This window comes from Anomalospiza imberbis, chromosome 2 (assembly GCF_031753505.1).
Source record: "Anomalospiza imberbis isolate Cuckoo-Finch-1a 21T00152 chromosome 2, ASM3175350v1, whole genome shotgun sequence".
Classification (NCBI taxonomy): domain Eukaryota; kingdom Metazoa; phylum Chordata; class Aves; order Passeriformes; family Viduidae; genus Anomalospiza; species Anomalospiza imberbis.
In genome coordinates, this window is record NC_089682.1 from 35,827,335 (window position 1) to 35,841,605 (window position 14,271).

Below are 14,271 nucleotides of genomic sequence, written 5' to 3' on the forward strand. Positions count from 1 at the left end.
ATTTTATTTAGGAGGAGTAAATGTTCATAAAATCCCCATTCCACTTTAAGTATCCTGAACCAGCTTAGCCTGTGACTGAGAATATTTTTACTGTAAGAGAGTCCCTTTACTTGAGGAAGTTAACACAGCATTCCAGTGACACAATTCTTAGAGGAGCGTGATTTTTATATAACCTTAATCCATCCATTTTAAAGAAGTGATGGGTACTTTTAATGGAAATTTAGTTCTCCAGCAGACTTAAAACTTTCAGGGAAGAGAGACATTTCCTTAAATGTAGACACATAGAAGAGTTTAGGCTTGAAAAGACCCTTGAGTCCAAGCATTAAGCCAGCATTGCCCAGTCCTCCACCAGACCATGTCCTAAGCACCATATCTGCACATCTTTTAAACACCTCCAGGGATGGTGACACCAGCACTTCTGTGGGCAGCCTGTTCCAGGGCTTGACAGCCAATAAGAAAAATTTTCCTTATATCCAATCTAAACCTCCCCTGGCACAACTTCAGGGTGCTTCCTCTTGTCCTGTCACTTGTTACTTGGGAGAAAAGACCAATCCCCACCTGGCTGCACCCTCCTTTCAGGGAGTTGCAGAGAGTGATAAGAGCCTCCTTTTCTCCAGGATAAACAACCCCAGCTCCCTCAGCTGCTTCTCAAAACCCTTCCCCAGCTCTGTTGTTCCTCTTTGGATGTATGTAATGCAAAGATGTATAAACTATGAGGTTGTTTTTTTTTTTTTTTCATTTTCTTTATGTTCGATAGTCTTTCTAGGATGCAGTGCTTTAAATCTGAAAGTAAAATGTCTGAAACAGATGAGAGGATTTTGTCTTTTTCACTTTATTGGCTACAAAGAGAGCGTGGGATGACCTGCCTGGATAGGTTTCTAAATTACATACTAAAATCTTGTCTCAATGGCACCAATTGATATAACTTCATTAAAAAATAGATTTATAGAAAATATATGGTTGCTGAATTACTATATTTTGTATGAATATCTGGCTGGACTGAAGATTGGCTGTGATTAATCCAGCATGCTTTAAAGTGGATCAGCAATACCACTTGGCAAATCTCTCCTACTAAGCTAGGATTTTCTTTTTTTTACTGAGGAAATGGGGGTAAGGGAGTTCTTTTCTACTTAAACATGTAGTCCAGAGTCCACCTGGCTGAGGAGAGGCCAGGGAGCTCATACTTTTTGCAGGTCCCTCCTCTGAAACCTCCTGCAGTAGTCAAACACCTGAAGTTCTACTTTTGGGTCAGTTCAGGGCTCTGAGCAGAGCCTACAGCCCTGTGCTCAGCAGCAGCTCCTCACTGCAGTCAGGAGTCACCATAAATGAAGTTTTTTAGGGGCCCTGTAACTGCCCCAGATCTCTGCAGTTGCTGCAACTGGCTGCACTTCCCACAGTCCTGGAAAAGATCTGCTCCCTAATAGTATATCTCTTTTGAAGGTGTGTGCTAAACTACAATAGAGAATGTATGTTATTTAGTTCATGTCTCAAGTGAGAATTTTGGAAATTGGATATAGACCTTTCCTGATCTGTGCACAGTACATAAAGGGCTGTGCCAAATCTGAAATTACCATGACTAAACAGCTCTGCATTAATCATCTTGCAAATTTAATTTTAAAATGAGAACAAGAGAACTTAAACTCATCTTTCAGTTCTCTGAGGAGTTCTTATTTAAACTTTTTGTTCCCTATTCCTCCTTTTCCCTGCTCATCTACTGAAGAGTGAAAAAAAGGACCAGAACAGTAGATTTCATTTGGCTATTGATCCAATGTGTTAATGCTTCTGCCATTAGAGCTACTGTAGCTGGAAAATAAAGCAAAAGAAATATTCTTCTTAAATTTCTCCAGCTGGTTTACTGGGTTTTCTGACTCCACATTCTTCCTGAGCGATAGAGACTATTTTGCACAGTGTTACGACAAACAAACAAAAAACCCCACCCCAAAGGCAAACCCACCAGAACCACTTCTGGTAGCCATAAGTGTATGAAAGCAGTGGCTAACTGTGCCCCCCCCATCCACCCCTGTGGTAAACCAAAAGTGAATAAATATTGATTTACCCTTACAAGAATCTTGTAATTTGTGTTTCCGGCACATAACAGCAGAAACAATGCACAGGCTAAATGATTTAACAGTTAATAAAATAGTGACTGTCCAAACCACTTATACAAATAATAGGTTAGATCAACTTCACACTGGATTTTCTTAGACATACATCCAAATTTCAATAAGAATTCTGAAGGGAACACATAGTGCTTAAAATACCAATGCAAATTCAAAGATTCTGTTCTGCACCTGTGCTAAAATTCATGCTTGAGGCAATGCCATGAGAGAAACATAAGCTACTGGCATGCATCAAAATGAAAACTTTAGGCTTCTATTTATGCACATTGATGCATGGTACTGATGCGTTATGTGCATCTAAAAACAAAAACCATTTTCTCTTCTCTTTGAAAGTTTGAGACCAGGAGGAGCAGAGAAAGCCCTGCCACAGGGAAGAGAGTTGTCTCGTGGTTTTGTGGGGTTAGAAAGGATCGGGTTGGATCTGGGTCTGGCCCCTGTGCTTGGGGCAGTCCAGGCACCACCCCAGAAACCCCTTTGTCCTTGTTCCACCCCTCAGCATGACCTTCTTCCAAACCCCCTGCTGACATCATTTTGGAATTCTGAACCACAAAAAAATGATGCCTTGGAATACCAGAGGGAAGGGCAAGTTGATTTCCTGTATTATCTCCTTTATCTGTGCCTTTATATTTTTTTCTTCTTGTCCCTGAGCTGTTAGGGAATTGGGAATTGTGGTTAAAGCTGCTTCTTCAAGCTGATGCTTCAAATCCAGCCCAAGCTAACAATGGCTGTTTCAGTGTTTGTAAAATTAACTTTTCCTAGGTTTCAGTGGATCCTGGGCTGTACCTCTTGAAATAATTGATAGTGCTGCCAGAAGTCTTAGCAGACAAGCCAAAGTCTGAAGTTGTGATGTCCCCAGAGATCTTACTGGAGATCTGAGCTGAATCATATCCAAGGGGCAATAGGAAGTTATTATGGAGCTCAGGTGCTTTAGTCTACATACCTGTTTTGGAGGGGGAAAAAAAAGTATCTCACACAGATACATTCCCTGGCCTATCCACCAGGTACATATCCTGTACACAAACACTGTTAACAAAATTTCTAAAAGCTTGTAAAACAGTATAGGTTGCTGCTCAGATATGAACTAGCTGTGTAATGCCTCACTGGAGGTCTGATGACAATGCTACAACTGTGTTTTACTGATTACTTCTGACTTTATAGAAAAACTAACACTTCCTTTAGTTTTAAGCCATAAAGCTGTGTCCAGCTCTGTAGGCCATGGTTTCTGCCCCATCACTCCAGCCACTCTGCTAAAATCTTTTGTTAATATTACAATTCTCAGAGGATATTGCAAAAGGCTGGAAGAAAATAGCAGAAAGATATAGGGTCTAAAAAAATATGAAAATAACACTGAATCAAAACAGCACCACCTCAATGGCTCTTCCTTAATGGTTTAGTTATTAACCATTTGTCTGAGAGCTAGACACACAGATGGCACTAATTCCCCACCAATGCATTATGCAGGATGTCATGTTAAAATAATGTATTACTGTAAATTAACACGTTAAATTTCCCACAAATTCACTCAGTTTGTATGAAATTGATGTATTAATTTATTAATATTTAATGCTTCTATTCTGTGAGCTCCAGTAAGAGTTTTCTGTAGACAGTTTCTCTGTTATTTACAGGCACATATAATTGTAGTTGACAGCAGGAATGTAAAAATATTTGGAGGTAATGTTTACTCAAATAAAAACCTCAGCAACTTCAAATTATTTGAGGATGCTGAGGAATATACTTTAAATGTTAACTAAAGAGCAGTTAAACATATTTCAAACTGTCCCATCTGGCACAGCTGTAAATAACAATCTGTCTGTTTTAAACAGTCCTCTGTTGACTGTGTCAGCAAATGTTAGGATTATTTGCTATTAACTGACAACTTCATCTTCAAGTGTATTTATAAAATTCTGCAGTACTGACACTAGTACATATATCATTTCTTGCAGATCAGTATAATGCTGAAAGAATCTTTGTGCAAACATACTTAAAGCTCTTCATCTTTATGTCTGAAGATGTTGATATGGATGGAGTAAAAGAGATTTATCATCATCTTTACTTTGATCCCCTTTCCTCCAAAAAAAAAGCAGTGAGCTGAAAATTCATGCATCTGGAGAAGTAAGGAACACAGTTTCATCTGCCACCGAAAGTAATCACTTAGGCATGAGGGACTGGCTGACTTCTGAATGTGAGTGGGTACAACATAAATGTCTCACAGATATTGTGTGTGGCACAGTGGTCTTTCATCAGAGCAAAATTTATGGGTCTTTCCTAGCCACTAGATGAGTGGTGTATAATGTGATTCCATAAATTACTGTGAAAAGCAGATAGCAGTACAATAAAAGTAAATACTTTTAGCAGGAACCAGTGTATGTTACCCTGTATGAAAAAAGGAAAAAATTGAGAGATCACCTCACTCCTGCTCATGAGGGCTTTAATACTGACTCACACTGGCAGGGATTCCTGACCTTTGATCCAAATGAGAATCAACATCTGGCCTGCGGGGTTGGATATAAGACAAATATTATGTGGTAAAGTGTGTTTTATGAAACACATTTTTCATTCTTTAAGTAGCAATTATCAGTTTGTTGCTTCCAGTTTAAAATAAATGCTTATTGTATCAGATAAAGGACACTCTACCTGTGCTCAGGCCATGCTGTTACCCCTGCACAATGCATATAAAACTTTCCAACTTTCTAAGGCCAAAAGTGGATGAAAACGAAAGTGAGAAGTTTAAGCACTAAAATTTACATTGTTTCTTAAAGGAGAAAGCTAAACTAATTGTCTAATTGTCTCTTTCCAAGCCCTGGAAACTTATTTGTCCTAGAAATGTTTCCATAGAGTTGGGTAAAGAGGAAGTGCTGAAAGTGTTCAGCAAAGGGCAGAGTAAGATGAATGTGAAAGCAGCACTCAAGTCACAGGTATTTCAAAAGCTGCTCTGAGAAGAGACTTTATCTAACATCTCCCACTTCGATGTAAAATTACCGCCCACTCAGCACGTTATTTATGTGTATTCAAAAGCAAAGCTACTTGCTTGCCTTTCAAACTGCTGTTTTAACTATTTTCTTTGGTGTATGAGCCCAGCACAGATGTGCTGACAGAGGTTCAACATTTTCTTGTGTGTCACTGGCATTATCTGTTGAGGTCTGGTCTGTACTGTCTGTGCAAAAAAAAAATACTGGCAAGAAAAAATGCTCAAGTGTCAGTGAAACAACTGGGCCAGAGAATTCCTCATTAAAGGTAATTATGCATGAGAAGGACTTTGCTTGTTTGTCAGCTTGAGCTGGTAGCACTGACAGATTGGGGAAACCAAACCAAGTTTAACTTGCAGATAATCTATACTTTACATGGAAATAACTGACAGACAACAACTTATAAAGTTCCTGCCTGCTGCTTGTATGACCACTTTGCAGACATAATCATCATTTAAATGGAAGTAGAAAGCACCACCACCCTCTCCTGAAGATTTCATTGTGGTCAAGTTAAATCTGTTTGGAATGGAATAGTTGGGTACAGAACACCTTTAAATGCATCATGAAAAACATGTTGATAAACAGTCTGTCCCTTCTGTGAAACAGAATTGGAGAAAAAAGCAGCTTTAATGAAAGGGTCTGTGAAATTTAGTGACTGTGAGATAGCCAGATTTAAGATAGACTGTGTTTTTTTGTTGTTGTTTGCTTTATTTAAAAGTAGAATTTTCTTCCTAAAGTTGAATCTTTTGAAAGAACTGGTCTTACATAAACAGGAGGAACCTCATATGAGGATTGCAAAACTAAAAAAAACCTCTTTGCCCAAAATCCTGAACTCTCCTCTATGTGGGATAACAATAGGGTAACAATGTCCCAGCATCCCTCCAGACCCCTTCATGCTTCAGGGTTAGAAGGAGAGTAGATTCTCTGGCCCTTCCCACAGCCGCCTGTTCTCTTTTTTCACTCTATGGTTTGTAGCAATGTTTGAAATACATCAAACTGACGCTCTGAGGATGTGAAAAGAGATGCTAACAAATTTCATTTCCAGCTTTGAAAAAAATTCTGTGATCCAATTGAATTCCATAACTGCATATCAATTGTTATAAAAGCAAAAAAAAAAAAAAAAAAAAAAAAAAAAAACCCAAAAAAACCAACCCCACATTAAGAAGATTCAATAGAAAATGGAATTGGTTTTAGGGATAAATAAATACAAGTTAGCTACATAATGTCTTTGTTCAGTGCGTTTGAAGAACAATTGAAGTGCATACTTATTCAACATTTTTTTTCAATATTTTTTTTAAGCTTTCTGAAATGACAAACATTAGAGTTGCCTGAAAGAAGAAATTACAGAATTGAAATTCATGGTGTATATTTATATATATTTGCAATTATTACTTAATAAGATGCATTCAGAAGTAGTAAAGATGTAATATGCATTGAAAATAGTAGACATGGAAGAAAATTGCATCAAGAAAATGAATTAAATTGGATTTCAAGCCATCCATTACACAGTGGAAATGAACTTAGAAGAGGAAGATACAGCTTGATATGCAAAATAATTATTTTAAATGCGTATATGCATTAAAAGGTTGTGTCAACATGCAGGCACAACTCCAGTGACCTTGCCTGGTAGGGCATGGGGAATTTCACCATCAGACTGCTGCAGGCTAATTAGCTCTGCTCTCGTTTTCCAAAAATAGAATAGTCAACTTTATTCTTTATTTGCAGAACCCTTTTTCTCTTGGACTATTGCAAAGCTCCTTAATAAGAAACCTTAAAGTGCATTTATGAAATGAGTCAGATATATTAACTGGGTGTGTGGAAGCAAATAAAAAGGGACTTATCAAAGTGATGTCAGTGGCAGAGAGAGCTGACTGAAGAGTTCACAAATACCCAAGTTTGGTTAAGCCCTTGGAGGGAATATCCCATTTACTTGAAACTTGAAAAGCATAACAGTAGTTATCTAAAGATATTCGTGCCTTCTATTCTATTCTCATATTTCAACACAGTCAGTAGTTTGGTTTAGGTTTTACAAACTGCATAAACTCTGTTAAAGTTAAGAAGTGACTGACTGAGGGAAAATAGTTGGTTGCTTTTCCTTAAGTGTGTCTCTCATCTGGGCAGCATGGGTAGAGCCAATTCCATGAGTGGAGGGTGAGCCATGTAGGGATTTCAACCCCTGTTACAGAAGGCAGGGCTTGACTTTTGCATTTCCTTCCTACTCTCCGAGAACAACTGGCAGAACCCAGTCTGTGTCATGCCAGCACATTGAACAGAAACCTTTGCCTTCTGAGAGAACAGAAAGAACAGACCTGTTTGTTTTTGGTCTAGGAATGGTCTCTCTTCTACCCAGCTCAGGCAAATTCATCTCTAAATTAATTATCCAAACTTGTCAATCTCCATCTCGAAATACTTCTGTGTCAATTACCCTTAGAAAACTGTTCCCCAAACCCAACCTCATTGCACTGAAGGTGGGATATGTTCTTCTAACTTCATGTTGTGTTTGCTTCATAGCAACATTACCCTTCAGCTAAAATATTATTTTCCCTTTTCTGGTTTTTACTTCAACTGTATGTTTTTTGACAGAATGCTTATCTGCCAAAGCTGTTACTTTGGCAAACTCAGTCATTCAGCAACCTTTTTGCAGTTGTGTGGTCACTTAAGAATGGATTGACACAGCAGAATTACTGAAAGTATTTGCTCTACCTGCTATTTTGCATCCTGTTCTTTCAGAATTCTGCTGTGATGATTATTTGTTCTCAAAAGACCAAATAAGCTCCTTAGCAGTTTTCCTAACCTGATTCCCCTTAGCCATTCTGCCTCTTGTTCCATGTTTAGCATCATCTCCTCTGATTGAAATGAGGCACAGAGTATTTACCCAGTTTTTGGGCTATACCTAGATTATCTTTAATCTCTGTCCTTCCTGCATAGTAACTCCATTCCCCACAGTTTACTTTAATATCCTCTGCCAAGTCTAATTTTCACTGTAAGTCTGCATTTGTTAATTTCTAACACACAGCTTAATTTGATGCTCAGTACTTTTGTGTTGGTTCTTCATACCCAACATCTGTTTTCGTTGCCACTGTTCATCCTACTGGGCAAGCCTATTTACACATTTAAAAGAGCAATCAAAGATTCAAACGATGGAAAAACACATTTCCTAAATTTGGTACTGCACTGTGCTTCACAGCTTCCAGGTCGGGTTATTCTAGCAGCTTGTTTTTGTTGTCCTAAAGGAAACTCTCATTAGACAGATGCAATATTCCCTTTGCTTACTTAGCATTGCTTAGTACGTACCATTTTCTGTTTATATGTGGCTTTCAAGCGATATTCTGGGTGAAATACCCATTTGTGTTCTATAAAGATTTATGTGGCTTTATGTAGCTTCTATATTCACTCCTAAATGGTGATGAAACGAAACTTTTCTATTTACTCCATGGATGACATTTATGGACTGAGCAAGAATGAATGTGAAGTACTCCGGTAATTCAGAAGAAAAACACAACAGTAGTATTGGTTTCCTCTAGGAAGACATAATTTTTGATATGGTGGTGTAAAATGAACACTAACCAGAATTTCAGCAATAAATCAACGTTTATAACAAGGACAGTGCATTAAGCATAGATATATTTATGGTAACGCAGAAGTTTTCAACTCTGTTTTGTACGTGTGTTTTGCTAATTTCATTCCACATATTCTCCACCTGCTCCCACACATCTAATTACTCCTTATTAAGGTTGCCTTTTGTTGTCTCCCATCATGGTTCTCTTGAATTTCGTTGCATTTCCTTTTTTTTTTCCCTACTGCAGGTTGTTTTCAGTTCCTACTTTCAAAGTAATTTCTTGCTTCAACTGACCGCCTTCATAAAACTAGAGCAGCTTTTGCCTTGAATATTTTGTGATAGGCAACTTAGAGCACTGTAAGGTCTCTTGCCACCTCGGTGAGAGGGGAGGGGAAGCTGTCCTTTGCAGCATCTGTTGCCTAGCAATGTTTCTCAGGTGCCTTTAGCTATGCTGCATTGTGATCAAAGCTGGAAAGGCTGAGCATAAGGGAAAGCGAAAATGGGCTTGAAAAACACCACAATCAAAGCACAGCTGGTGCAACATTCATGATTTTTACATGACAGTGGAGGGACCCCAGCAACATGTGCCATTATGTGCAGAAGGCCTAACTCTGCTTCCCAAGTGCACAGCAGTCCTTGGAAGAGAGAAAGCAGCATCACCATCCAGCAGCTCTCTGCTGGACCATGTGGCACCACTCTGGCCATTCAGGAGTCAAACTGATAGAGCTCAGCTTGGATTTCTGTTCTGTTCGCATCACCTGAGACATTTTCACTCCCCATCAGGTGGCATTAGAACCAGAGCCCAGGGAGGCAGCGTGTTTCCTGTGGGATGCGTTAGTACAGGTGGGGTGGAGCACCCCGAGAAGCTCTACTGCTTTTCACCCGGGCATTGTTCAAAGATCCAAGTGTGGCTTTGCATGTACCAGACCATCACTGTGACACATCTGAGGTGTTTCATGACATTCCAACTCATCCAGTCCAGCCCTTCACTAAAGGTGGGAAAGTTCTCCATACCTTAACACTGACCCTGTTTTTTTAAGGCTTAAAAAATAGAAATTGTAGAATAAATCTTGTGTAAGAAGGATTTGTTAATATGGATGATGCCCAAGTTACTGACATGTCAGGATAAGTTTTATTTGTGAGATGATGCTAATAACAACACTGCACAAACTTAGATGGACTGGTTAGTAGCATTCATGAAGTTACAGGGAAAATGAGATTAATTATCCTTGCAAAACCAATCCTGTCTCAGTGACATCATCAGGATGGGAATATCTAGATTAAGACAGTATGGCCCCAGCCTAACATGGCATTTTCCAAAACTGCGTTTGTTGCTTGGGTGTTTGGGTTATTTCAGTGTGACTAATAATTAATTTAGGCATTCATACAAGTGTTTTGTCTGTGAAGTGACCCCTGAATAGAAAGATGAGCATGTACTCCGTTGTTAAAAAATTGCATCCTCTGTGTGGTAGATAAAATTCCAGAGATAAAGCAAATAATCCTAAAGACAAAACAACTCAGAAAACCAGAAAGATTAGGGTACAGTAGCTAAAAAAAATATCTTGGTAATCTCTTGTCTTTCTTTAAAGTTCACAAAATAAGGATTTCATCACCCTGTCTTGCAAAAGTGTGAGAGGGAATCATGGTAGAAAGATGATTTTGAATTTCACTTAAAACTTTCAGCACTGCTAGAGAGTTAAGCAGATAAATATCTCCCCCAACCAACCAGCTGCCAAGCAAGACTCTTCAGTGTTTTTGGAACTTCACAATGACATTTCATATACCATGCTTTTGGCATGTGAACAAAATCCATACCCTGCTGCTTCTCCCTTTCCTGATACTTCCTCAATTAGAAAGAACTGAGTTATTTGTCACAGTTTTATGTATTATATTTCATAAAAAGAAAATGAAATTACTTTCAAGGAAAGGGGTAATTAATAGCATACTCACCCAACTCCATGATTCCTCCAGTATTTTCAGACTTCAGCCATTCTATACTGCATGTGAGTTTCAAGTTTAAACTGATCATTTGTTAGATAAGATAATCTTTCAAGAAGAAGAAGATAGACTGATGTTTTGTTGACTGGAGAAACTTTAATTGAAAGTCTTGATTTGCAACAGCCTTTTCCTTAACTTTCTGAGCTTGAAAGAGCAGATTTTCTGTCTCTGTTTGGTGTCTGGTTTGAAGTTTTCTCAGAAAGGCTTTTCTGCAGTTCTTCACAAGAAAGCAAGGGAATGAGCCTTCAGAAGATATAGGACTTTTAGTCTGAAGCTATTTTCCTTTGCAAGGCTGAAGGGGGGAAAGGAGATAGAAATGAGATGGTAACAATAGAATTATAGTTGGACTGAGAGTCTCACTGATCTCTGTTCTGGTTTTGGACTTGCTCGAGCTTCCACAAAATATACCTTATAAATCAATAAATTACTGAAGGCTTTTCCTCCTTTTTAAACTCTGGGAGGGAAAACATTCATCACCCTGCTTTTGAAGGCTTGCCTACAATGCAAGTTAGAGAGAGGTTAGTCTCTCTCATATTGAAGGTCTGGGGGAAATTTATTGTGGGCATTTTTTTCCCCCTCAAAGGGTGGTGAGAAACCATATAAGAAGATCTGGGAATGCTGGGACTGGAGACCAACATAAACTCAAAAATCTTCTGTATCATTCACATGTCTTTTGCAAACCATGCCCGTTTTCCAGTTGTTGTATGCCAGCGGGGAAGGGAGGTGGTGCAGTGAGATCGCTGTGGGGGTGCTGCTGTCTCTGGGTGTGCCATGGCTCAGATGGGTGGCCACAACAGTCAGTGGCTTTGTCAGTCTGGACAAAGGAGGATAAAGTCTAAGGAATAGTTTTTGTAAGCTCTGCCTGCACCAAATGGACTTCCAACCACCCAGTTTCTGGGCTTAGGAAATCAGTATTCATTTTTAGGAATGGATGTGATGTGGGATGAGGGTATTTAACAGTGGTATGAGTGTGAATACCGCCAGCCACGTTTTGGACCCTTTTTGCAACCCCCTTTCCCTGTGACTCCCTGGCACAGGGTGGCTGGGCAGGACCTGGCATCCTGCTGTTCTCCTGGGAGACACATTCTATCCTCTGCTCATGGACTGCTTTGTGGTATCTCTTGCTGGCTGGGCAAAATACAATTTCAGCTGTATCCACAGTGGCTGCAAAGGAATGAGATTTTGGAAGGGTGGAAGGACAAAGGCAGTGCTTGTTGCAGAGCCAGAGGTAACAGAGCAAGGCTTGTTCACTGTGTTTTGTACAAGGGCTGTGGCAGCAAGAAGACAACATTTTCCATGTGTGAAAGGTGTATTCAGAGAAACTTTACACGGCTGGTGAGATGCTGCCTCTGGTGCCCCTGTGGGTAGTTGTGAAGCCTAGTTGATCATAAGTGCCTCATCTTCCTAATTTTCATCTACAAGCTCCACTGAATCTTTATTACCCTGCTGAATGCTTTTCCAGTGTTTGTGAAGAAGGGCAGGGCATTACTTTTACAGCCTAAGTGATTTTATGGAAAGGATTGAACTCAGGTCAACAACAACTCATCCATAAGAAGTGCAAGCTTTAGGGAACTGAAACATAAACCCTATCAGAAATGGCACAACCACCTAATTCAGTGCAACCATGTGGATGTGAAAAACATCCAAATTATCAAATTAATTCTAGTTTTTGCTCTTCCTCTGAGAAGAAAACATGATGTTATATTTCCTTCCTAGAAGCTTTGCTTTTCTTCTCTGTGCTGAAGGAAAGTGAGAGGCTGTTGCATCCTGGAAGGAAGAGATTTCAGTATTCACTGCTGAGTGTGCACAGCCTGTGCATGGCTCTCTGTGAGGGGCAGGGCTTCACTATGGAATGGTAGAGGGTGACCATATGGTACCAAAGTATTTTCCAATTCTGTTTCTGCACTATCTTCAAAAGCAATTTTTCCATATCCCTGCCTCTTACAATTTTCACTTTTTTTTTTCTTTCTAATTTATTTTCTCTTTTCCCTGATTTTATTTTATCCTCTCCATCTACAAGGCCTCACTTTTTTCTCCTTCTTTTCTGGTATGCCCAGACTTCAGGTTCTTATGTGTTCTGGCATTTCCTTTCCAGTTCCTGGCTGAGAAATCTGTCAGGTGTGCTGGAATGTTTCTGGGACAGAACTGAAACAGTAGTAGAGTAGGGGAAGGAGTTAAAACTGAAGACTGGGAAGCTTTGAAACAGAACACAATAGTTATTGTGCTAATTTTTATCTCCATAGCAACACTAATGCAATGTTTTTCCCTTACTCCTGGAATTTCCCTCCTATGGTCTCCTCCTGGGCTCAGCCTGGAGATCAGCAATGGCACAGGGACTGGGGAAGTGCCTGTATGGCTTTGAATTGTTGGAAAATGGATGAGATTTGAAGAAATCAGTAGTAACCTCCTGGTGCAAATCTATGGGCTGCCCCTGAGGTGTGGGGCAGATCTGACCAGGAGGTTTGTTATCAAGGAACAGAAAGGGTCTTGTTGAGATGGCGATGGCAGCTGGTGCAGTAGACAGCAATTATTGTGTGGGGAGCTTCTCACGGAGGTTCTGTGAGGATGAGAGGTCAATGTCACTGCTAAAGGTGACCCCTCAGACAGACACTCTTGCCTTTGAATGTATTATCCTTGAAATTTGGGTCTAGGTCACCTGAAGGTCTGAGCAAATTGCTTAGCAAAAAATTAGACATTTTGCACTATTTTTTTCTGAATTCAGACCATTAATAGTGTGAGACTGTGATTAATTACAAACTGAGCATTTAAAAATCTGTAGGCATCTTTACATGTCTTAGTTTGGGTAATGTGTCTTGTAGAAGTTAAAAGTAGCTGAAGGCTCAGAGCATCATTCGAACTGTAAAGCAAACTACAATCTCAATTGCATTTTCTCCTATACCTGATATCTTGGTAACCATGCTTGCATTATAATAAGCTTTGGGGTTTTTTTAAACCCTCATGGTACCACTATACTGAGCAAGAAAATCTAGGAGGGAGGAGACTTTCTGATACTCCACAAATGCAATTGTCCCAACGCTGCTGAACGCTGCTGTGCCATTTGGAAAATGCCAGAGGGCAAACTTTGAAGAGGCATAAGAAGCACCAAGAGGGAGAAGAAAATGTTAGAAAGTGCTGTTGTGACAGATGGTGAGATGGTAGGCTGTTCTCAGATGGAAACATATTGAAGAGTTTTGCTTCTCCAGTCTGGACAGCTTCTTGAGAACAGGCTGGGGGCAAAAACATCCAGAAAGCCTCAGAACAGCCTTAATGTGTGAACTGTGACTGCTGGTGGAAAAGAGTCAGTGAGCAGCGCTCTCAGTAGCTGTCGTGGTTGAATGTGTTCTGGTAGCAGTGCTGGATGTCCATGAAGATCCATCAGAAGTCCTGGCTGGAATTCCGTGTGCCTTGGCTGAGAAACATTAATGCTGTCCACTAAACATGGGAATGCAGTGGTGATCTTCCTAATAATCTGTCAGTGCCATTGGAGCCAAACCAGCACCTACTGGGAGCCTTTTTTCTCAATGGACCCTGACTTCTCCTGCAGTGGTGGAGTATCCAAGTGCTCCCTTCTTGGCTCCTGGCACTGCTGGTTGCTACCATCAGCTCTGGCACTGCTCTGGCAGCTAGT

The 14,271-nt window shown here is 39.9% G+C and overlaps 1 protein-coding gene and 1 long non-coding RNA gene across 5 annotated transcripts in view; one reads left to right on the forward strand and one right to left on the reverse strand.

Annotated features, from left to right (window-relative positions):
* The window catches only part of HTR1F (5-hydroxytryptamine receptor 1F), a 102,877-nt gene that overhangs the window by 72,224 nt on the left and 16,382 nt on the right, over nt 1–14,271 (reverse strand). The window contains exon 1 of one of the 2 annotated variants that reach the window (XM_068180579.1): nt 10,596–10,727. The exons of the other annotated variant lie outside the window; for it this stretch is intronic. The gene's annotated coding sequence lies outside the window, so the exon portion shown is untranslated. Of the gene's footprint in view, nt 1–10,595; nt 10,728–14,271 lie in introns of those variants that run through there. 2 annotated transcript variants of the gene reach the window in all.
* LOC137468686 (uncharacterized) overlaps nt 1–14,271 on the forward strand; it is a 57,182-nt gene that overhangs the window by 28,467 nt on the left and 14,444 nt on the right. The gene's annotated exons all lie outside the window — the stretch shown is intronic.